We start from the raw sequence: 24,551 nt of genomic DNA, 5'->3' as shown, positions 1-24,551 counted from the left end.
ATGAAACGTGGCAACTTATACCATGAGCAGCAAAGAGAAATTAAGTCAAATCAAATGCAACTGACACAGGATCCCCATGAAGGACAAGAACTTAAATGCAACATCCATCTGAGACAGTACAGCTTCAAGTTGAAGAACATGTAAAAATCATGACTGAATCACTCTCCACCAAAAAGGCTGCCTACCTCCCCCACTGTAACATTGCCTGCCTCCACCCCGGCCTTAGCCCATCTGCTGCTGAAAGTCTAATCCCTGCCTTTGTCAATGCTAGACTCGACTATGCCAATGTGCTCCTGGATTGCCTCCCATTTTCCACACTCTGTAAACTTCAGCGCATCCAAAACTTTGCCTGTATCCCATTGACACCAAGTCCACTCATCCATCACTTGCTGACTTACATTGGCTCCTGAACCCCCAATCTCTCCATTTTAAAATTCTCATCCCAGTGTTTGAATTTGTTTATGGCCTTGCCCCTCCCTATCTCTCTAACCCCCTCCACACCTACAAAAACCCCTCCCCAACCACCCCCCCCCAAGAGCTCATTGGGGGAGAAATTGAACGGAGGCAAAAAAAAAATAAGTTCCTGGTGCAGTCTCCTGCACCAGAAGGGCACCTGAAATATGTCCAATGCCATATTGCATATGTTAATGAGGGGTCTCACACCTGTTTCAGGGCCTCTCCTGGAATTTCATTAGAACTAAGTGAAGCATGCACTGGGCATGCTCTGCTCAGGTTTTGGGATTCTTCAGCGGTTTAACCAATGGTCCTTAAAGGGACCGCTGGAAACCTTCACCAAAATGTTAAGTATTTTCTTTTAAACATACTTTCATGTGGAGCCAGGAGGAGCACTCCTACAGCCCCTCTCCCATTCTCCTCCACTGCTTTCCAGGACTTACCTAAGGACTGTTGCCTGCAAGGCACCTGGCCCAAATTATCCTCTTCAAACCGGTGAGCTGCCACTGGACATCCGATTGTCGTCCACAACTGGACAGAATTATGCTGATGATGCCCAAGACTCAGGGGGTGAAATTCAGTAGATTAGCGCCCCCCAGTTAGTGCCTGGCGGGGGCGCTAATGGGGCACTCAGGCAGCAGCAAATTCGCCGGCCCCATAACACCGGTGATAACAGTTAGTGCCTCGGTCCCTGTCAAGTGTGCAACGCTCATTGGGCGCCCGATTTGCAAACTTCAGCAGCGCTCTCTGCCTTACCGCCTCGCACCGACAGCGCCAGGGAGCGGAGGCGTGAACCAGACGGCTGGCGGGGCACTACTTAAAGGGATGCACCCCAGCTGTCAAGGAACTTCCATTCCAAAGGTCAGTTATGAGTGGCAGAGAGCGCAGGATGTATCTGCAGCCAAATAAAGGCTGCGCAGTCCCCAGAGTTTTGTGGGTCGTCAAAGCACTTTGCATTTCATCTCACAGGATATCGCCGTTCTGCACTCCCCGAATCATTGGGGGCTGGTGTGCAGACTCCAGTGACCCTCCCCTTTAATGGCTGGAAGGCGCCTGCGCCAATGCTCACTTCCGATTACGCACCTCATATTCATTATCACTTGGAGCCTAACACCACTCACCTATGCCATTGGCGCCTAATTTAGCGCTCCCCTGCATTCTTTGAGTGCTGAGACTGAATTTAGCAGGTAGCGAGATTGATTAGCGCCTGGTGCTAAACTTCCAACTTCTCAAAAGTTAGCACCCATTCCTGGGCACTACTGAATTTCTCCCCCCCCCACTTTTGGTCGAGTCTTGGGTCTTCAGTTTTTGGTATGTGTTCCCAGCATGCCAACTTTCTGCACCTAAAAATGGGGTGAAACAAATTTCTAACCCTTGTGAATCCCTACCTTCCTTTACCCTACTATTGGCGGCCGTACCTTCACCCATCTAGGCCCTATGATCTGGAAATCTCTTTAAACCCCTCTACCTCCACACCGCCATCTTCTAAGAGCCTTCTTGAAATGGAACCCTTTGACCAAGCTTTTGATCACTCCTCCCAATGTATCCTTCTTTGGCGAACGTGTGTGTCATAATCTATACTATATACATAGTTAAAAATGTATGCAATTTATTATTTGCCTGGGCATTGGAGCATGTTCTAGGGTGAGAGTGATTTGTACTGATGGGATAGCCTACAACTGAACAGTGCTGTGACCAATAACCTGATGGGGAAGTTAACTAGAGCTGGATAGGAGGGTTTAAACTAATATGGCAGCAGGAGAGAAAAAGCACAAGAGCAGGATAGGCACCTTGGACGAGAAGGCAAGCTTTAGGCATATAAATAATAAGGTAAAAATGTTGAACGAGGTTAAACAGGATATGGTAGTAAAAAGCAAAAAAACTAAGGAAGGCAAAAAATGTATGTATATGAATGACTAAAGGGTAAGACAAAAAATTAGGGAACTAGAGCAATAAATTCAAATTTCTAAAAATGCTAATTACAGTATCTGAAACATGGCTGCACCCGGGTCAGGGCTGGCTATTAAATATTACTGGATATAAAGTGCTCAGAGGGGTAGGATTCAGTCACTACACCAAGTATATTATAGATAATGAAACCATGGAAATGAACTGAGGAAGAAATTTATAGAAAAATGAGGAAGCATATATTATAAGAGTTTTAATTGCAGGAGATTTTAGGTATCCAAAAATAAACAGAATAGAAAACTGTAAGAAAGGGATAGTTGTTTTAAACCGTGTTCAGGAATACTTCAAGGAGGAAGGTGACATTACTTGATCTGGCTCTGGATAATGAGCAGAGTAAGTAGATGCAGTAAGAGTCAGGCAACATCTGGAAAAAGAGTGACCACTATATAATTGGATTTGTGGATATTGAGATTGTTGAATCAATGCAGGTGAGCTTCGAATAGTTAGAGGAAAGGGCAAAAGGGCATCTCATGGGGTTCTTGAGTTCGGGAAGGGAGGGGAGTCCAGGACAGGGGAGGCCTAAGCTTTCCTTATATGGCCCAGAAGAGCACTTCCTGGCTTCACAAAGGAAAGAAACATGCTTACCTTTTTCGGCCTCTGTGTTCCGATGCTCTTCTGACCAGCTACAGCCTGGTGGAAAAGTTGCAGTGGTTTCCCTGCTCAGACCTGAATTAAAATTGTAGTTCGGTTGTGATGATGTCATCAGGACTTGAAATGTATATATAAGGAAGGAGCCAGCTGGCGTTGGGAGGGTGTCCTTACCACCTACTAGAGAGCAGGTTAAAATCATGGTCGGTGGGAACCTAGCAGCTCCAGGGCAATATTTTAACTCTTGGAAACTGGGTGGGTAGTGTTGTGTATGTACCTTTAAGGGAATAACTGGTCTCAGACTGCAGTACCGGCAGTGACCACCCCTGTATAAAAGGCCCTAGCAGGCTTCTGTAGTTTCAGTTTCCAGGTTGTCTCCATTCAGTAAAGACTTGTTATAATCAACTCCTGCAGTCCGTGTCTCAATTATACACGGACATAATAGGTAGAGTTAAAATCGTCCCCCTGAATTTAACTTATTCTCACTGTGAATCAATGGGGTCGATTTTAGCTCAGGTGCGGGGAATTGGTGGTTTCCCTGAATTTAGTGATTCTCACACGATTCTAAATGGGTCTGTGAGATTGATGCAATTTCAACTCAATTGGCCAATTGATTTCCAGCGTGTGGGAAGCCTTGGCAATTGAGTATTTCCAGTCAGAAAGTCGCAGAATAAGACGTCATCATTGCTGCTGCTTTTAAGGTCCACAGCAAGCCTTGCTTCCTCTGCAGGCTCCCAAACTTCACCATTAAGATGGCACAGGAGCCTGCAGGAGCAACGGCCAGCGGGAGGGCCAGATCTGCCCCCAAATTTGATGAGGCTTCACTCCAGGCATTACTGGATGGTGCTAGGGCCCACAGGGAGGTCCTGTTCCCTTCTTCAGGGAGGAAGAGGCCTCCCAGTCAGACCAAGGCTGTGTAGCTACAGGTGGCAGGTCAAGTCAACTCCTTGGGGCTCACACAAAGAACGTGGTTGCAGTGCAGGAAAAGATTCCATGTCCTTCTTCGCACTGGAAAAGTAAGTACTGTATGAAGTTTCCATCACCCTCAATCTGATCCCCACTGCCTTTCCTCACCAGCACTCAGCTTTACCAATCTCTTCCTGCACGTTCCACTAGACACTCACATCCATGCACCCTTTCCCATTCCCTCTCTCTCTATGCTCACATTCACAGAACTATGCCACCATGCAGCCCTCACACTCCCTCTCACTCTGATGGTTTGAGCACAGCTGACTACACACAGGGAGGGCTCTTGGTCTTGCAACCTCACTCCATCTTTGTCTCCTTCTAAGTATCTATGCTATGCAATCTCTGCACTCACTCCTTCATTCTCACTCAACCTCCACTTGTCTCCCTCATTGCAGGAAAAGGGAGCTCACAACAGGAGAGAGCGAGCCAGGACAGGAGGAGGGCCACCCTCAGTAGCCCAGCTCACCTCCTGGGAGGAAGGCGTCCTGGAGATTGCCGGGGCTGACCGAGATGTGGAAGTTGGGGAAGGACAGACAGGAGCATCCCCGCAAGCTGGTGACAGAATAGTTTTCCATCTCTCTCATTGGCATTGCATGAGTCGCTGATAATGATTCTGGAGCTACATCATATGGACTTATGATCATCTGCAAAATGCAATGTGCATGTAACCTTGGCACCACATCTCTAACGTTTTCCTTGACTCCCCCACAGGACCATCGAGAGCCCCCGTCCCCAGTGTGGAGGAGGAAGAGCCTGAGCAGCCAGACTTCTCAGAGGAATCTGCAACCTCTGAGGGCGCAGCGTCAGCAGAAATAAGCGCACCCAGCACCAGCGCAGACACTCACACCTCGGTGGGACCTTTGAGACATAGAGTAGAGTTGTCACCTGCTGTATCACAGCTCACAAGTGGGCACCAGCAGATTGTGGAGACAGGGACAGCAGTGGAGAGTCCTCGTCGGAGGGCGCAGGAATCTGCCAGCTCGGCTCAGCTGCATGTCGATCCTCTGCCTCTGGGTCCATCCGTAAGATCAGAGGTGATGGAACTCCAGGCACAGATGCAGGAGTCTCTGGCAGGTTTTGTCTCCAGGGTCGCTGTGAGTGTGGAGCGAATGGAGGAGTCCATAGCGAACATGAGCAGAGCCTTTGTGGAGTCAGTGGTGCATGAACGCATCAACACGGAAAGGATGGCTACCTATGTGGAAATGATTGCTGCCTCTGTGGTAAGGCTGGCTATGGTAGAGGAGAGGAGGGGTACGGCCATGGAGGAGGTTAGTCGCCAGGGTATGGAAAACATGCTGAGTGTTCAGAATAGAATGACATCTCTTGAGGAGCGATGGGCATCTATTGAACAGAGAAACCAGACCTTCATGGAAGTCCTTCTGAGTAGGACTGCCATTGCAGATACGGGTCCCCATGGCCTCGCTGATGTGCAGCAAGCTGCTCTCAAGCCACTTGCAGGCACTGAGGGGGACCTGACCCATGAGAGGGAGGTTGGTGGCAGACGTCAAGGAAGTGGGGGCTCCTCTCCAAGCGCTCACACTTCCATGCCACTGCAGAGCCCTCGGTCAGAACCCCGCCGGAGTCCACACCCAACGGCGATAGAGGTCTCAACCCCTGCACAGCCGTAGGAGCAGCAGACTGCTGGCGAGCCCTCACAAGCTCGCCACTCCAGAGGACGCCCGCCAAAGGTGTCGAGACAGGAGCAGCAGGAAAGTGAGCAAGGGGCCTCCACATCTGCTGAAGCCACAGGGGAACCACTACATAGGAGCACGCGTAAGAGGAAAATAAAGCATAAATAGTCATAAGGGTAGTCACTTGGCTGAAATGCTGTGTATTTTGTAAAAATGCCATCAGTTGTTTGTTTTTCATAAAAATTCTGATGGCAACTTCTGCAGTTGTGGCGTGTGTCATTTCGCGAATGGGGCTGGAGGTCCTCTAATGCCAAGAGGGGAAGGAAAAAAAGGCCTCCCATGCTTCTGGTAGATGCCTCAGTTGAGGAAGCGCTGAGTGAGGGTGGCGAGAGGGGTCTCGCAGGAGGTCATACTGGAGAAGTGTGTGAGGCTCCAACCTTCCACAGCTGTGGTTAGGCCTGGTAAAAGTTGCCCCACACCTGAGACAACAAAGTCCTGCCACCTGCAAATGATGGCTGATCAAATATCCTCTTTAATGTTGGGCCTGCAGCTGATAGTCAGCAAGCCAATAGTGTTCACGCCAGGTTTCACAGGCGTGATCCCCACCAGGCGTGTTTTACATGGGAAAAGGGTTAAACAGGCAAGCGCCTGTTAAAATGGGATTATAAAGGCCAATGAGTGCTGTTTAAGGGCCCTAAAGACCAGTCCCGCCTGTTGCAGGCGGGACTGATTCAAGTCCATCAGACACACCTAGGTTAAAATGGCGTGGAGGCGGGAACCAGGCGGGGGGGGCCCCGACCCCCAGGTTTTGCGATTTTAACCCCCCACACGCCTAAAAGCCCGCCTGTCAGCTGCGTTAAAATCGAGCCCAATGTGTCTGGTCATAGTTCTATATTTAGGACAGCATTTGCGGTGTTTTTCTTGGCTGTGGTGGGGGTGGGGGGAGGTGAAACTGTCAATTTTTTTTCAGTTCCTCAAATTCCATGTTGGCATGTATTAACTGGACGCAGATGAGTCAAACTGCTGAACAAGGTTATAGCACATTTTTTCCATTCAACTGGAAGTCAGAATCTACACTGACAACAATCATTGAACTGATATAATGCTGGTGGCGTTGTCTTTGACAATCATTTCAGTGCCTCAAGGTTTGTTTTGTGTGTAATGTCATAGTGCAAGGTCTTGCCAGATTGAGCTGATCAAAAATCCAAACAATGGCAGGCCACTCATTGCTGCTGTGAAGTACTTTTGAAATATTAAGAATTATTTTCGATTGCCCTAATAATATATTGATGATAGTACGCATGAAAGCATTAGTATGCTGTTTCTTTTAAATTTCTCATCTCTCTGGTGATAGCTGCTGCTAGAGTACGTTTCCATGTGTACCAGCAGCCCATCAGTGTCTTCTTCTTGTGCCAACCAGTGATTGTTTACAAGCTATTTGACTAGATACTATCAAAGCCCAGTCTGATCCAACACATTTATATAGGCATAATTTCCTGAAGGATCACTCGATAGTGATCAGGAGAAGGGACTTAGTGTAGTGTCCGAGTATCAATAATACACGGACTGCAGGAGAACAATAATAACAGGTATTTACTGAACCGAGGGTAACTCTTTTGTTTGTACCCAAAAAACCCAAATTGACTGGAAACAAAAGTTCAAATAAAACTTAACAAATCAAATTAAAATTTGGTTTTCCGGGTTGATGATGCACTCCAGTCCCCGCGGCGCCCACCGGTCGCGGAAATACTCAAGCGCACCGGCGGACACCGCGTGCTCCATCTCCAGGGCCACCCGGACGCGAACATGGCCGCGGAAGAGAGGCAGGCAATCCGGCTGGACGACCCCCTCGACCGCCCGCTGCCTGGACCAATTGATGGCTCTTTTAGCCAGGCCCAGGAGCAGGCCCACAAGGAGGTCCTCCAACCTATCCGCTCCCCTCCGCACCGTGTGACCGTAGATCAAGAGTGTGGGACTGAAGTGCAACCAAAAGTCGAGGAGCAGCCCCTGCAAGTAGTGAAAGAGTGGTTGCAACCTCTCACACTCCATATAAATGTGAAACACGGACTCCTCCAGGCCGCAAAAAATGCAGGCGGCCTGGGAGTCCGTGAACCTACTTAAAACCTTATTGCACGGGACCGCTCCGTGCAACACCCTCCAGGCCAAGTCCCCGATGGAACAAGGGAGGACTCCCGCGTAGAGAGTCCTCCATTGGGGACCTCCGCCACCACCAGTCGGCAAGACGCCACGCCAAGGCTTGTCCGGACGGTAGACAAAGATGGCAAAGTGGAGAGTGTGCAGGAGCAGCCCGTACAGGAAACCCCTCCGCGCGGAATGAAAAGGCACGGAGGGTATTTCCTCGAGACGGCTCAAGTTGTGAGGCGCCGGTTCCCGAGGGGAGTTTCGGGGCCGGGCGTGGATGAGGAATTCCGTCTGAACGGGGGTAGGCTCGGACGGGATCGCCCCACGTGCTTCAGCCGCCTCTATACACCTAGTGGAGACGGGGCCCAGTGCCGCTTTCACCAATTCGATGGCTTCGACCGCGAGCCGGACATTGGCCCAGGACAGGCGCCACGCCAGCTCCTCCGGCACCATCCAGCCCGCTCCTCCACCATCGAGCAGGTCCCCGACTCTGGTCACATTGCCAGACACAGCCCTGCCCTCCGCCAGCCGCCCGAACCCGCGTTCGTGCAGGTGCGGATTCCTGAGCGGCGGCTCCCGAAGGACAGCCGCCGCTCCTGACGGGGGAGAGCTCTGCCTGGAAGCGACGTAGTTCCAAACCCATAGTAGTTCCTGATAGAAGACAGGCAGCTCCCGCAGGCCGGCACGCCTGCTGCCCACTTTCGCAAACAGGAGCTGCGTGTCGTAATTGAGGCCATGCAGCTGGCGGAAGAAAAACGTCGCCAGCGCACACCATCTCGGAGGATTCTCGACGTACAGGTATCTCTGCAGCGTCTGAAGACGGAAAGTCGCAGCCTGGGTGCGAAGGCACACCAGCGCCTGACCGCCCTCCCTAAGCGGGAGACACAGAACCGCGGCAGAGACCCAGTGCTTCCTTTTGACCCAGAAGAAGTCGATGAGCTTCTTCTGAATCTTGGCGACAAACGCAGGGGGAGGGATCAAAGTGACCAACCGGTACCACAACATGGCGGCCACCAGCTGGTTTATGACCAGCGCTCGACCCCTGTAGGACAACACTCGGAGCAGTCCTGTCCAGCGTCTTAGGCGAGCGGTGACTTTGGCCTCCAGCTCTTGCCAGTTCGCCGGCCAAGCGTCCTCGGAAGGGCTAAGGTAGACTCCCAAATAGAGGAGGTGCGTGGTGCTCCAGGCGAAAGGCCTGAACTCCTCCGGCAGGGAGTCCACCCGCCACTGACCCACCAGGAGTCCGGAACATTTCTCCCAGTTGATCTTGGCGGAGGATGCGTCCGAGTAAATCTGCTGGCATTCCCGCATCCTCCGCAAGTCAGCGGGATCCGTGACCATGAGGAGCACGTCATCGGCGTAAGCTGAGAGGACCACCTCCACGCCCGGCCCTTGCAGAGCCAGTCCCGTCAACCTCTTCCGCAAGAGGTGCAGGAAAGGCTCCACGCAAATGGCATATAACTGACCGGACATGGGGCATCCCAGACGCACCCCCCTCCCGAAGCGAAGGGGCGCCGTCAAGGACCCGTTAACTTTAATTAGACACTCCGCGGCAGCGTACAGAAGTCGGATCCGGGCGACGAAATGCATCCCGAACCCGAATGCGCGCAGAGTCCCAAAGAGATACTCGTGATCCACCCTGTCGAACGCCTTCTCCTGATCCAGGGAAAGGAAGGCGACCGACAGACCAGCCCTCTGGGAGTGGTGGACCAGGTCCCGGACCAGATGGATGTTATCATGGATGGTCCGGCCCGGGACCGTGTAGGACTGGTCGGGGTGGATCATGTGGGCCAGCACGGTGCCAAGGCGAGCAGACATGGCCCTGGCAAAGATTTTATAGCCCGTGCTGAGGAGGGAGACCGGGCGCCAGTTCTTAAGGAGGCGGAGATCGCCCTTCTTAGGCAGCAGGACAATGACCGCCCTGCGCCAAGAGAGGGGCATCTCCCCGGTCGCCAAACTTTCCCCCAGGACCCGCGCGTAGTCGCCCCCCAAGACGTCCCAGAACGCCCTGTGGAACTCCACGGTCAGCCCGTCCAGCCCCGGGGACTTTCCCCTAGAGAGCTGGCGGAGGGCGCCGGTCAGCTCCGCCAGACTTAGCGGAGCGTCCAATTTTTCGGCGCCCTCCGGGCCAACCTTCGTCAGGTCCTCCCACAAAACTCTGCGCGCATCCTCGCTGGACGGATCCGGAGAGAACAGAGCCCCGTAATAGGCGCGGGTCTCCGCGCTGATTCCCTCCGGATCCGAGACCAGAGATCCGTCGTCGGCCAGCAGCCCCAAGAGCTGCTTACGGACCCCCCGTCTTTTTTCCAGCGAGTAGAAGAAGGGGGAGCCGCGGTCCAGGTCCCGCAGGAGCTGGATCCGCGACCTCACGTATGCGCCTCGGGACCCGACGAGCTGCAGGTCCTTCAGCGCGCCCTTCTTCTCTTCGTACACCTTCCGCAGGGCCGGGTCCTCGACGACCTGACCGAGACGGGACTCCAGGTCGAGCACCTCCTTCTCCAACCGCCCGACCCGGGCCTCCCGCCTCTTGGTCGACCCCTTCGCGTACTCCTGACAGAAGAGACGGATGTGAGCCTTGCCCACATCCCACCATAGCCTCAAGGAGGGGAAGCCCCCCTGCTTCCTTCTCCAGTCGGCCCAGAATCGACGAAACGAATCCCGGAACCGTGCATCCTCCAGCAGCAGGTTGTTAAAATGCCAGTACACGGACCCCCCCCACGCGCGCAGCGGAGCGAGCTCCGCCCACACCAGGTGGTGGTCCGTGCACGGCACCGGCCGCATGGAAGCTGCCGGCACGCAGGAGACGTACGCCCGGGAAATGTAGAGGCGGTCGATTCTGGACCTTCCTCCCCCAGACCTCACGCTAGTGAAGGCGCTGGAGTCGGGGTGGAGATTTTGCCAGACGTCCACCAAGTCGAAGGACCCAACCAGGTCCCTCAACTTCTCCATCGCCGCCGGGCTTCGCGGGGGACCCGAACGGTCCCTCGCCTCGAGGGTGCAGTTAAAATCCCCCCCGAGGATGACGCACTCGCCCACGTCGATGGAGCCCAAGAGAGCGGACACTTCTTCGAAGAAGCGCACTTGCTGCGCACTGGTCTGAGGGGCGTACACGTTCACTAGATGGAGCGGCACGCCCCCCAGGCGAACAGTGACCTGGAGCAAGCGGCCCGGCACGTGCTCCTTGACCCCCAAGATCTCCGGCTGAAAATGCGGGGCCAGCAAGATAGCCACCCCGCTGGAATTGTTGGAGAGGTGACTCATGCTGACCCCTCCTTGCCACTCCAGGAGCCACGTGGCTTCGTCTCCCGGAACGGTGTGGGTTTCTTGCAGGAAGCACACCGCATACTTCCCGTCCCGAAGGACCGAGAAGTTATGGAATCTGCGGCGCGCCTCCCTGCTGCCGTTGATGTTGAGGCTGGCTATGGTTATCTTCATGTCAGAAGCATAGTGCAACCTCTACCTACACCTAACCGGGGGAGGAAGCGCAGCCGCTGGTCCGCCGCCACTTCCTCAGCAGCCCAGTGAGAAACGTTGTGAGCCGACGCAGCTCGAGCGGGTTCACACCCTCGTCCGCGCCCAAGATCTTAATGGCGGCGCGGACGGAATCGATGAGCAGCGCCAGCTCCGACCACCTGTCGAGGGCCAGCCGGACCTTATTGCGCTGACCCAGGCACTTGGCCATAAAATCCCGGAGTTCCCTTACGGAAATGAGGGGAGACTCGGCAAGGGGCACGAGGTCATCCATCGCCACGTCGGCGCTGGAGTCCGAATCGTCCTCCGTGCCCATCACCGAGTCCCCATCCTCCTCCAGGGGGTCGTCACCAGCGGCCGACCCGTCCGCCGCGCAGTGTGAAGCGAACGACTCGGCCGCGCCAGCCAGCCCCGCCTCCGCCCGGATCCCACCCCCAGGATCGGCGGCAGAGGATTTCTCCCTGGGCTCCTCTCGGGGTGCCGGGCCAGAAGACGGCAGCGGTTCAGAGCTCCCCTCCGCCTCAGACGCCGGAACGACCGGAGAAACCGGGGAGAGAACAATTCCCAGCTCCTCCAGTACGTCCGGCACCAGAGGCGCAGCCAGGGGGCCATCCTCCTCCCCGCCACCAACCTCCGACCCAGCGGACGGGGGGTTTTGAATTAAAAGCTCTACCAGGAGGAGCATCCCCTGGGAGACGTCCGGGTCGCATTGGGCGAGCTCATTATCCTCGAGCTCGCCTGACCCAGCCCCCAGGCTGCCCGACCCGGCGAGGGGTAACGACACCGATAAAAGGTCAACTTCAATTACTGCCGCGGGTTGTTCCGCAACCCCCCCCACGGGCAGGGTCTCATCCCCATCCCCGGGAGGCACGTGCTGGACAGCCACATCTGCCTCAGCCTCCCGAGGGACAGGCGACCCCTGCCGATCGCTGGTGATGACGACAGCGCTGGGGGGGGGGGGCGCAGTACCCGCGGCGGGCGACGACTCCCCCTGCTCGGAGGGACCTTCCTCCTCCCGGTCCTCCTCCTCATCCAGGGGGTCGCGCCTTCTTTTTAGCACGGAGGGAGCGAGGGAGACCTCCATGTCTGCAAAGGCCTCCTCCTCGACTCCCTCCGGCGGAGCAGGTTTGTCGGGTTCCTCGGGCCCGAGCCCGGCCGCAGGTATTGGCATTACCGCTGCGGCGGTTGCGGCCACAGGCTCGGGCACAGGGCCCCTCCCGCTCACATCTGCCCTGATCAACTCCGCGAGGAGCGCGGGTGTAAGAGGCTCAAGGGGCAAGGGCTCACCATCCACGGGGGGACCTGCCCTAAGGTGCTTCTTTTTTCCCCGCGCCTTCTTTCCGGCCGGACACGCTCCCTCCCCCCTGCCGTAGGCCTTGGTGGCATCGGCCCCCGACGTCAACCGCGCATCAGACGTACTTGACGCGCGGGCAGATCCGGGGGAAAGGGCGGCGGCGGCGGCGCCAACCTCGGCCGCACGAGATGATCCGGCAGCCTTGGAGGCAGGGCAGTTCCTCCTGATGTGCCCCACCTCCCTGCAGGCATGGCACCTCACACCGTCCGACGTCCAAAAGGCGCGGTAGGCGGTCCCCTCGTGGAGGACGACGAATGCCCCTTCAGTGTCCTCCTCCCGCGCCAGCTGGATAAACAGCTGGCGCCGGAAGGAGAAGACGTGGCGAAGGCTGGCCTCCCGGAAGCCGAGCGGGATGGGTGTGATCCCCGACCTCACCTCCCCAAGTTGTCGCAAATGGGGAAGGAGGAGCTCACCAGGAACATGGGGCGGGACGTTGGAAATAATGATCCTCTGCGCGGTGGCCTCGAGAGGATCCACCGGCAGGAAGGTCCCGCCCACGGTGAGCCCCTTGGCGACAGCCAGGGACACCGCCCGCTCCGACCCCAGGAAGAACACAGCCTTCCCATACATTTTCGAGGCCGCGACGATGGCTGAGGGGCCGACAACCCCAGCCATGGCCTTGACGCAGGCCTCGATGGTCATAGTGGGGTGAGTGTAGCTCTTCACCCCAAGCTTTTTTGTTATTAATCGAAAAGGTGACGGGGCAGCAGGAACAGCGGGAGCAGCTGTGGCTGTGGCTACCACTCTCGCATAGGTCCCGGCTGGCCCCGCCACCGGCGAAGACGCAGTCACCATTCTGGGGTGCTTTTTTTTAAGGGCTACACTCACCCCAAGTCACAGGCCTGAAGGTGTTAATGGCCTCGGTGTATATATATATATTTTTTGTCCTCTATTGAGCAGAGGGAGCTGATTAAAATGAGGACACACCTCTCTCCTTATTGATTTAAATTGGGAGAGGAGCCCTCTCCCCTCTGCTCAATTGGCAATTAATAAAATAGATGAAACTAAGGTGCCTTAGAAAGACAGGCAGAGAGAGACAAAGAGAGAGAGAGGTGGGGGGGTGGGATGGAGGGAGGCCGCAAAGGGCAGTGTTGCCACTCAGGATGGTGGGTGGGTGTTGGCAGGGTTGCACTCTCCGATGGAAAAAGTCTTTGGTGATGGTGGTCTTCTGGCAGGGGGAGAAGACGTCTTCACCTGGAAAAGCTGGAGAAGCCCAGGCTTAGTCCTGCAACAGGTCTTAACGATGTAATTAAATTAAATTAAGGACTTCACCTTGGGCAGCTCCAAGCTCTCCCAGGGCAGGCAATAGAAGGGATGCTAATTCGTGGTGTGTGTGGCCTAGCTTTTAACAAGAGCACACACACACACACACACTACACCCCTTGATGATCCGGCCTTGCTTCTTCTTTTCTCCCCCCACCTAAAATACAAAGTCTTGGGAGAGTGCCCCAAATAACACCCACCTGTAGATGTTCCGGATGAAGTTTTCTTCCCTCCTTTCAAGCAGTTGGTTTCTCTCCCCTCTCTCCCTCTCCTGAAGTGGAGGCCAATTTGGGGAGGCAGTGATAGAAAGGCCTCTCCCCTGGTTGATGTTGATGTAGGCCTCCTTTCTCCTTCTCCTCCTCTGTCCTCTCTCTCCAGGCACCTCAGTTGATGTAATGATGGTGGAGTTGGTGGTGGTCCAACGTTCTCCTCCTCTTCCTGGTCAGGGGACCACCACTTTAATCCACTCTCCAAAGTCTGGCTGCTCCCTCTGCTCGTGCTTGCAGCTGAACAGAGGGTAACTTAAGACTGAAGTACAGAAGCCTGCTAGGGCTTTATATACAGGGGTGGTCACTGCCGGTACTGCAGTATAGAATCAGTTCTTCTCTTAAAGGTACATACACAACACTTAGCTCCCCAACCCCACAATCTGCCAGCTCTGGCCTGTCGTAGTACCTCCAGCTGCAATGTCCAAACTCAGCATCAATGTGCCTCAACCATCTCTCACTCGCACCAGCACAATCAATCTCCCTCAGCAGCACCAAAAACCTCAACCAAAACAATACCATTAACTCATAGACCATATAGAATGCAGAAAATAGTTATTTGTTTTTATCTTTGTTGCCTTTTCTGCACTGGTGCTTCAAAACTGTTTTTTGTCCGGCCTTGATTTTAACTCTGGGTGGGATGGTGCATGGCTGGGGGTGGGGGTGGAGACCAGGGCAAGCAACACTCCTGCTTCTCCTGGCTCACAAGGAAACTGAACAAAACATTTAAAACTTACCTCGCTGGTTCAGAAGTGCGCACAAAAAGTGACGACCACCATATTGGTTAAGGCATTCATTAGGCATCCCTGGTGGCCACCTGAAATGAATGCTGGCCTCATTAAAATATTTAAAAAGAGGTCCTGTGCTTGTATTAGGACCTATTTAGGAAATTGGTGAAATGGGAGCATTTGATTAATTCATTCTTATGTCCACCCAGAAAAACACGATGCAAGCATTTAAGAAGCAGACTGAAGCAACGATATTTAAAGGGTTCCCCACCTCCATTCATGTAAGTCGCTGAATAGTTGTTCTTGGCTACTGGGGATTTCTGGCACCATTTTTTGGCTGTTGTGTCTGAGTTTTGGCAATTTTTGATGCAACTAAGCTGTTGAAGAGCAGAATTTTGGCTGCAGCTCCACTATTTGACTTCATTAGTTGCAGGAGTACCGGAAAGGATGGGAATGTTGCTGTGATTATCTTTGAGGCTGTCACAGCAGTGGCAACAACAGCAACAGGAGCCATAGCAAGCATGGCAGCACAGACCTGTGGAGGCTCAAAGAACATGACAAAGGCGAAAAGGGCCAAGGAGGCATTACATCACACGGGTTTTCCAGAACTGGATGTCTTACCTCAACATGACAGGGGAGCAGTGTATCAGGAGGCTGCACTTCAACAAGCAGGCAGTCACTCACCTATGCCACCTGTGGCAGCAGGTATTAGAGTCAAACACCAGGGCACACACCAGCCTGTGGCTGTGAAGGCTACAGTGGCTCCCGACTTCTATGCCACAGGCTTATTCCAGGCTGCATCAGGTGACATAAGCAACATCAGTCAGTTTGCTATCCATACGGCCATCAAGCAGGTGACAGATGCCCTCTTCGCAAGGAGACAGCAATTAAATCGCCTCCCTAATGCAGGCTGCTGATCAGGAGGAGAGAGCTCTCGGATATTCCCACATCACTAGATATCTCTAGGTCCAAGGCCTCATTCACTAGGCTCACGTTGCCCTACATTTCACCCATCAGGAACCTGCCATGTTTTATAACAGGAAGGGATTCCACTCCCTGAATGCTCAGCTGGTCTGTGACCACAGGCCCTGTACCAGTGGCTTTAAAACAGATCTTGCAGCAATGGCTGAGTGGAAGCAGGACCCATTGGTTTGCCATACGTTTCACAACAAATGCTAAGTGTGTTGTTAAACTTTATATCCAATATGCTTAAGAATAAAAAAAACACACTGATGCAAATAGATCTAATTTAATAGGCTGAAGTGTAACTATTTTCAAAGTAATGTATTGTATTAGTTTGAGTGATGCCTCATCTGGACAGTTCAGTCATTCACAAAGTGTTGCCATCAGTTTTCTAGTGACTCAATGCCTTCCTCTTGACATTTTCCACATTAAATAATGCATTAAGTATTCTGGCACGAATTGATTTCTTAATTGCCATAAAAATGCTGAGATGGATGGTTCTTTTTTTCTTTTTTTTATATCTGAACAATGAAAAGGAAAGTCAATGGAACAAAAATAAATTGACTGTATGTAAGCAAATCCATCAAAAACTGCAGTGATTATCTTGGGTTAGCTCCTTCCACTACAAACTGATACTCCTGGCCATCAGTTTAAGTGCTGTAATGACAAGAACAAAGTAATCACCCACTCCCCACCCCGGTAAATGATTTTATTAATGAGTATATTATCACCCGTGTTACTTGTAGATGCTAATGTATGTGAATGCCCGACTAACTAATGTTCCAAGCTTTCTCAGAAGTACCCCAATCGCTGTATGTCATATTTCAGTGGCATTACATGAAAGATGGCATGCCAGGGTAATCAACAGCCAGTGTTGTTAAATTGGCCACATCCACCGAGATGCCATCAACCATTTCTGCAGTCACTGGCACTGGCTCTCATCTCTGGGTCTGGGTCTCGGTCAGCAGAGTGGCAGATGCAGTGTTGTGCCATTTATCACAACAACATCTGAAGCTATCATGCAGTATAGGGCTGACAGTGATAATAATAGTCAACAGTGGCCTGAAACTTACTGCCTCTCCTGGCAGGCTAGCTCTAATGCTGATCTATGGGGATGGTACGATGGAGTGGTACTGAGGATAACTCTCTTTTTAAGCAGCTAATGCAGCACCACTTTGACTTCATCGGCCGTGAAATGGTGAGGGGAGGGGTGGGGTGGGATGAGAGGGGTGGAGTCAAGGGGAGGTCAGGTGTTGTGTTGTTGTAACACTTGTCTGCAGGCTCATGCCTGTAGTAAGGGATCCCCATCCTTTTATTTTTCTTTGTTTTCTGTACCTCCAACTTGATCAATATTGCTATTTTATGAGGCTTTCCAAAGAATTTCTGATTAGTTTTCTTGCTCCTTTTAAGTTTGACTTGAATGCAATTTTCTTCTCCAATTATTAATCAGCTCTTGTGATCTACCCAACCATATGCTGATGCTATGCTAATGATCAGACAGAGGGTGTAAACAGTCCATTTCCATTTCAATTTGTCTGTAATCTGCCAATATCCCCTCCGGTCCACACAAGGAATGTTTAGGCCTCCCCTATCTTCGGCTCTACCTCTTCCTTCCTGCAAAACCCTCCCAAAACCCCCACCCCATGAACTGCCATTTCGAGTGGGTCGTTAAAATTGCTCGTTTCTCAAGCTACCGAGGTCAGGGTTGGTACTCGCTTTCCCCACCGCAGCCCCCCACCCCCACCCACCCCGATCAAATCCCACCCCATCAGAGCTCCCGTTACATGTGTAAACCAGGTTTCCGCCTGTAAAGTCCGCACCTCAGTAATACACGGACTTCGGGAGAACAGTTTAACAAGTACTTTACTGAACAGGAGGGTAACATCAGACTGAAATACAGAAGCCTGCTAGGGCCTTTTATACAGGGGTGGTCACTGCCGGTACTGCAGACTAAAACCAGTTCTTCCCTTAAAGGTACATGCACAACAATTCCTCCCCTTTTAGATAAACAGTACATAACATTCATTTAACAACTAAATAACAACTAATTACAATTTTCTGGGTACTATACATGTTAAGTCTGTGTGTTCTAGTTGTATTTAAGATTAGTTACTGACACAGACTACAAGAATAACGTTTCAACAGGTCTTTACTAGTTGGAGGTCAGGGCTATACTAACAGTAATATCACGACACAGTACTTATATACCGGTGATCACCACCGGTATTACGTATACAGCAGCCAGAGAAAGTAGTACATCTCTTAAGGTGGAACAGGCTTAAGTTCTCTTAAGGTGGAACAGGTTACACACACCACAATCCTCCCCTTTTAGCTTAACAGTCATATCCCCATTTAACATAACATAATAACATATATACATATATAACTTCAGGTATAAACAGTTCAAAGGTTCAGTCTCTCAGGAGGCCTTCTGATTCGGGTTGGATAATGCCTTTCAGTGGTCTCTGATTCTTGTTGCTGAGGTGACTCCTCTAGTTGGTTTCCTATACATTGGACGTCATCATCAGCTACATTCCCTGCCGAGGTAGATGCTTCAGGTTCATTAACGTCTTCCACAGTTGTCTCTGTCGCAACCATGGGTTCGACCCTTGCTCTCGATTCTACCAGTTGATCCGCATGACGCCTTATCACATTGTTACCAATATCTACTGTGTACATCAGAGGTCCTTGTCTGGCCCGAATTGTTCCGGACTGCCATTTTTCGTTTCCATAGTCCCTTGCCAACACTGGTTGTCCTACGTCGAAACTTCGAGTGGTCTTGTTATTTATATGCCGGAACTGTTTGTTTTCCACTTCACTCCGCACATTTGGTTTTAACAAGTCCAACCTGGACCGCAACCTCCTGTTATAAAACATCATGGCAGGACTTTGGTTAGTTACTGCATGAGCGGCGTTTCGATATGCCATTAGGAAATTGTCCACCTTGTGTTGTAGCGGAATCTGATCATCGTTCATGGCCTTTATTGCCTTTTTGAATGTTTGGACAAATCTCTCGGCCAACCCGTTTGTCGCCGGATGATATGGGGCAGAGGTATAATGTTTCACCCCATTCTTCTTTAAGAATTTTTGGAATTCTTCCGACACGAACTGTGATCCGTTGTCCGAACATATCTGTTCTGGCAATCCGTTCCTTGCGAATATTGTTCTTAACACCGCAATTGTCTTTTCTGAAGTATTGGTATTCATCTTGATCACTTCTGGCCATTTGGAATGTGCGTCCACCGCAATTAGGAACATGGAGTCCATGAATGGACCAGCAAAGTCAATATGTACGCATTGCCATGGGGCTGAAGGCTATTCCCATGGGTGTAGCGGTGCGATCGGAGGTGCATTTTGCACTTTTTGGCACCCTGCGCAGCTTTTCGTCAACTCCGCTATCTGTTGGTCAATACCCGGCCACCATACATAAGCCCTACCAAGACTTTTCATCTTAACTCCCCCCAGATGACCTTCATGCAGTTCCTTGGGAGGAATAATCACTCTTGTCCCGTACATCAAAGTACCATGGCAGACGGACAGCTGGTCTCGCCTTGCCGAGAATGCCAGTAACAGAGGATCACCATGTGTTGGCAATCCCTTCACTGTCACCTCGTAGACTCGGGACAGTGTCGGGTCGTTCCTGGTTTCTCTTTCAATACTTGCATTGGTGACTGGTAAACACTCGATGATGGTCGAATGAAATAACTCAACAGGGTCAACTTTCGTCGTCTCTTCTTCTTCAGGTAGTGGCAGGCGCGACAGCCCATCAGCATTGCCATGCTGCTTTGTACCTTTGAATTCTATTTGATATTGATGTGCCCCTAGGAAAAGGGACCATCTCTGGAGTCTCTGTGCTGTCATCACCGAAACACCCTTCTTAGGGTTAAAAATGGATACCAACGGCTGATGGTCTGTCAGAAGTGTGAATTTTTGGCCCTGCAGGTAATGATTAAACTTCTTCACTCCCCATACAAGGCTGAGAGCCTCCCTATCGACCTGCGCATAGTTGCGCTCAGCGGAGGTCAATGATCTGGATGCAAACGCGACTGGCCTTTCCGTGCCATTTGGCAATTTGTGTGAGAGTGCTGCCCCAATACCATATGGAGAAGCATCACAAGCCAACCGAATAGGCAGTGTCGGGTTGAAGTGAGCCAACACTTCCTCTGAGGTGATCAATTCTTTGCTTTTGCAAAATGCCTTCTTACAGTTTTCGCTCCATTCCCATGGTACCCCCTTCTGTAAAAGAGCATTCAGCGGGTGCAGTACCGTGGATAGATTCGGTAGAAACTTATGGTAATAGTTAATCAATCCTAGAAACGACCTCAACTGAGAGACATTATCCAGAGCGGGAGCCTTTACAACTGCCTCTATCTTGTCAGGAGACTTATGAAGCCCCTCCTGGTCAATGACATGACCACAGTACGAGATCCGCTTCTGAAAGAACTCACATTTCTGCCGATTAACTCGAAGTCCATACTCTTTCAGTCTGTTGAGCACCAGTTCCAAGTTTGCTAGGTGTTCTTCATCACCATCTCCTGTAATCAGAATATCGTCCAGGTAACATTGTGTGCCTGGAATTCCCTGTAATACCTGCTCCATGGCCCTCTGCCAAATTGCTGGAGCCGATGCCACTCCAAAAACCAGCCTATTATACCGGTACAAACCTCTATGCGTGTTGATCGTGAGGTACTGGCGTGACTCTTCTTCAACCTCCATCTGCAAGTACGCCTGCGCCAGGTCTATCTTGGTGAAGTGTTTCCCGCCAGACAACGAAGCAAAAATATCCTCAATCCGCGGAAGTGGATACTGCACCGTGTGAAGCACCGGATTAACGGTGATCTTGAAGCCTCCACAGATGCGAACCTTCCCTGGTTCTCCTGGCTTGTTGCTCGAAGGACGTTTCATAATGGGAACAATGGGCGTAGCCCACTCACTCCAATATACCTTAGACAGTACACCTGAACGTTCTAGCGCTTCCAGTTCCGCTTCTACAGCAGGTCGTGTTGCATAGGGTACCGGTCTGGCTTTGAAAAATTTTGGGTGTGCATGTTCATCAATCTTGATGTTTGCCGTAATTCCTCTCAGTGTTCCCAGTCCCTGCTGGAATACCTCTTTAGCATCATCCAATATTCTGGACAATCATTTAGGTTTGACATCTGTTTCCCCGGAATCTACCGTTAGTGCCTTTAAGGAGTGCCAGTCCATATTCATTTTCCCAATCCACTCCCGTCCCAGTAGTGGTGGACCTCCTTCAGGTAGCACATATAAGTCCATTACTTGGCTTTCTTTGCCCTTGTGGACCACTTTTACCTCTATCTTTCCGATGGGGTACACTCTTTGCCCCGTGTATGTTTTCAACATAATCTCCGTATCCCGTAGGGTAATATGTTGGAATAACCTTTTGTAATCTTTCTTATTCATGACCGTCAATGCCGATCCAGTGTCCAATTCCATCTTTACTTGGACTCCTGCTATCTGAAGAGTGACCCAAATTGTCTGGAGATCTGCATCCTTACCAACGTTGTGTACTCTTAAGCTACCCAGTTCATTACTGCTGGCGTCTGAATCTGACTTCTGTTCGTTCGAACTGTTCTTTGTCACCTTGTGTACCTTTATGTATTTTCCTTGCGGTGACTTTTTGTTGCTGGTCTTCTTTCCTGACCGGCATACTTTAGCAATGTGGCCAAGCCTGCCACACGTTCTGCATTCTTGGTTTTTAAACCAACACTGGTTCTGATCGTGCGTTGTCTTTCCACAACGATAACATTTTACAGTACTCAAAACCAATTGATTTGTACTGAGTTCCGGTGACCGTAGCTGCATTACTGCTGTGCCTCTCGCTGCGGCTTTGTGTGATGCTGCCATAGTGACCGCTTTCTCAAGCGTCAGCTCATTCTCCTCGAGCAGTCGCTTTTGTGTATCTTCTTTTAATAATCAACACACAAATTTATCACTTAGCGCATCTGTTAGTCCCGTTCCAAACTGACAGCACTTTGCTAGCTTACGCAATTCCATTAAATATTCAGCGTTGCTTTCATCTTTCAGCTGCTTTCTGCTGTAAAATTTAAATCGTTCTGCTAGCATCAGCGGCGTGGGGTTTAGATGATTTCTCAGGACAGTAACAATCTCCTCGAACGTCTTCTCCGCCGGTTCATCTGGTGATAAAAGGTGTTTCAATTGCCCGTATGTCTTCGCACCCATTAAGTTTAATAAAATTAGTGCTTTCTCATCATCTGGGATTTTATTTGCTTTACAATAATTTTGTATGCGTTCTACATATGTGGCCCAATCTTCGATGTCGCTATCAAAGGTATTAATGTTCCCATGTTTAGGCATCGTTGCAATTTTTTTAGTGATTTCCCTTTTTCCAAGATGGCGGCTTCCCGCTCTTGTCTTCGTCCTCCGCCTACAAAATGGCGGTTTCCCGCGCTTGGCGGTCTTTCCCGCGCTCGCCTTCTTCACCCGCTGGCTGCAATGGCATTTGGTGTGCCGCTGCTGCTCCCCTTTCCCAGCGGTTAGTAACTCCCCCGACGCTGTCTCCGCTTCACCGCAGCTCCCTCGGGCATTCGCGCTTCCCCGATGTCGCGCCTCGCAGCCCTTCTTGCAGCCCGGTTATTAGCACCGGCTGCGTTCGCCTTCACCGCGGCTCTCGTGCCTTCAGTCGCCCCAGACGCTGCGCCTTTTTGGCCCGAATGCGGCCCCGCCCTTATCACCAGCCGCGATCGATGTCCCCGCGCTGCGCCTTTTGGCCCGAATGCGGCCCGGCCCTTATCTCCGGTCGCGATCGATCTCACCGCCCTTATTCCTCCGTCTTCCCTCCCCGTCTGTACAGCCAACGCGGCCGACTTTCTGCTCGCGTCGCTGACCGGCTTACCCACCATCGAGGTAGAAGGAAGATAGCTGACTGCCGCTGATGGAGGCTTCGAGTTCAGGGTATCTTCTGCACTCTGGGTTCTCGATGCCTGCCACGCGACGTGTCTTCCAGCAGGGTGATGAGGGTGGATGCCTCTCTTCGACGCCCGTTCTGTGGACGAAGCCACCGTGGATATAAACTGCCGCAGGGTAAGAATCGGACTCGTCGCCACTGTTAAGTCTGTGTGTTCTAGTTGTATTTAAGATTAATTACTGACAGACTACAAGAATAACGTTTCAACAGGTCTTTACTAGTTGGAGGTCAGGGCTATACTAACAACAATATCACTACACAGCACTTATATACCGGTGGTCACCAACGGTATTACGTATACAGCAGCCAGAGAAAGTAGTACATCTCTGAAGGTGGAACAGGCTTAAGTTCTCTTAAGGTGGAACAGGTTACATACACCACAATATACATCAACTGAAATAATCATTTATAAGTTCAGTCTTTGAGGAGGCTTCCTGATCCTGACTGGATAGTGTAATGACATTAGCAAATAGTGATGGTATTTGCCTGTTTGATTATTTATGCCTTACCAGCATATTTGCCTGATTGATTATTTATGCCTGATCAGCAGAGGGCATGTGAGAGACAAGCAGTTTAGTTTTAGTTTCTTTTTAGATGGATCTCTAAGATGGTGTCTCCTGTAATGCTGTTAACTGAGTTGAACATACTTTAGATAAAAAGACATTCTCTTTCATGAATGTTTCGTCATTGAACCCACATACAAATCAATACATGGTGTCAGAAGTGATTGAAAGAGATGAAGAGGAAAAATCTGAAGTTAAATCAGCTCTCCACATATTAGCAAGCCAAAAGAGAACATTGTTACTTACCATTGGAGAATAGCTAAAGAAAGGGAAAAAATGGTAGGATTACACCCACCGGCGAAGCTTCAGTTGACAGGTAATGTGGCTGAAAATTGGAGGAGATTCAAACAACGTTTGGAGTTGTATTTAGCGGCAATCGGAGCTGACGAGAAATGTGATAAAATGGAAGCGTCAGTGTTCTTACATGTCGTGGGTGATGAAGCGCTGGAAGTGTATAATAACTTCACATTCGCTGCTGATGGAGACAAAATGAAGTTGGATAAAATAATGGAACAGTTTGAGGCCTACTGCATACCTAAACATAACGTGACGTTTGAGAGGCACAGATTTTTCACATGTGTACAGAAAATGGGAGAGACTATTGATCAGTATGTGACTGAACTGAGAAACCGAAGCAAAACATGTGAATTTGGGGGACTGACAGACTCGCTGATAAAAGACAGACTGGTGTGTGGTATTCCAGATAATGGTCTAAGGGAAAGACTGCTAAGAGAGCAAAATCTAGACCTGGGAGAAGCCATAGCACTGTGTAGGGCTACAGAGACTGTGAAGTCGCAGGCAAAGGAGCTGTTCAGTGACAGTAGCTGCAACGTGGATGCAGTGAGAAAGAACGGACACAAACCGTTTAACAAAAAGAGCGCCAATGTGAAAAAAGAGGCGTGGCCAGCGAACAAAAATGAAAGGGGCAATCGAAAGTCATGTAGTCGATGCGGTACACAGCATCTACCAAAAAAGTGTCCAGCATATGGTAAAACATGCAATAGTTGCAACAAAAACAACCATTATGCCCATTGCTGTAAGAACCAAGCGCAACAAAGCAAGGTCCATACAGTAGATGAAAGCGAGATAGAGGAATTCTATGTAGATGTTGTGTCTGAAAACAAAAAAGAAAAAAGAGACTGGATGTTGACACTAAAAGTGAATGACATACATATTCCATTTAAATTGGAGACTGGAGCACAAGTTAATGTGATATCAGAGACTGATTTTAAGAAAATTAGACCCA

The sequence above is a fragment of the Somniosus microcephalus genome, chromosome 8, assembly GCF_052327205.1.
Source record: "Somniosus microcephalus isolate GS21.2 chromosome 8, FLI_Smic_1.0, whole genome shotgun sequence".
Taxonomy (NCBI): Eukaryota; Metazoa; Chordata; class Chondrichthyes; order Squaliformes; family Somniosidae; genus Somniosus; species Somniosus microcephalus.
This window is presented reverse-complemented; position numbering follows the sequence as displayed.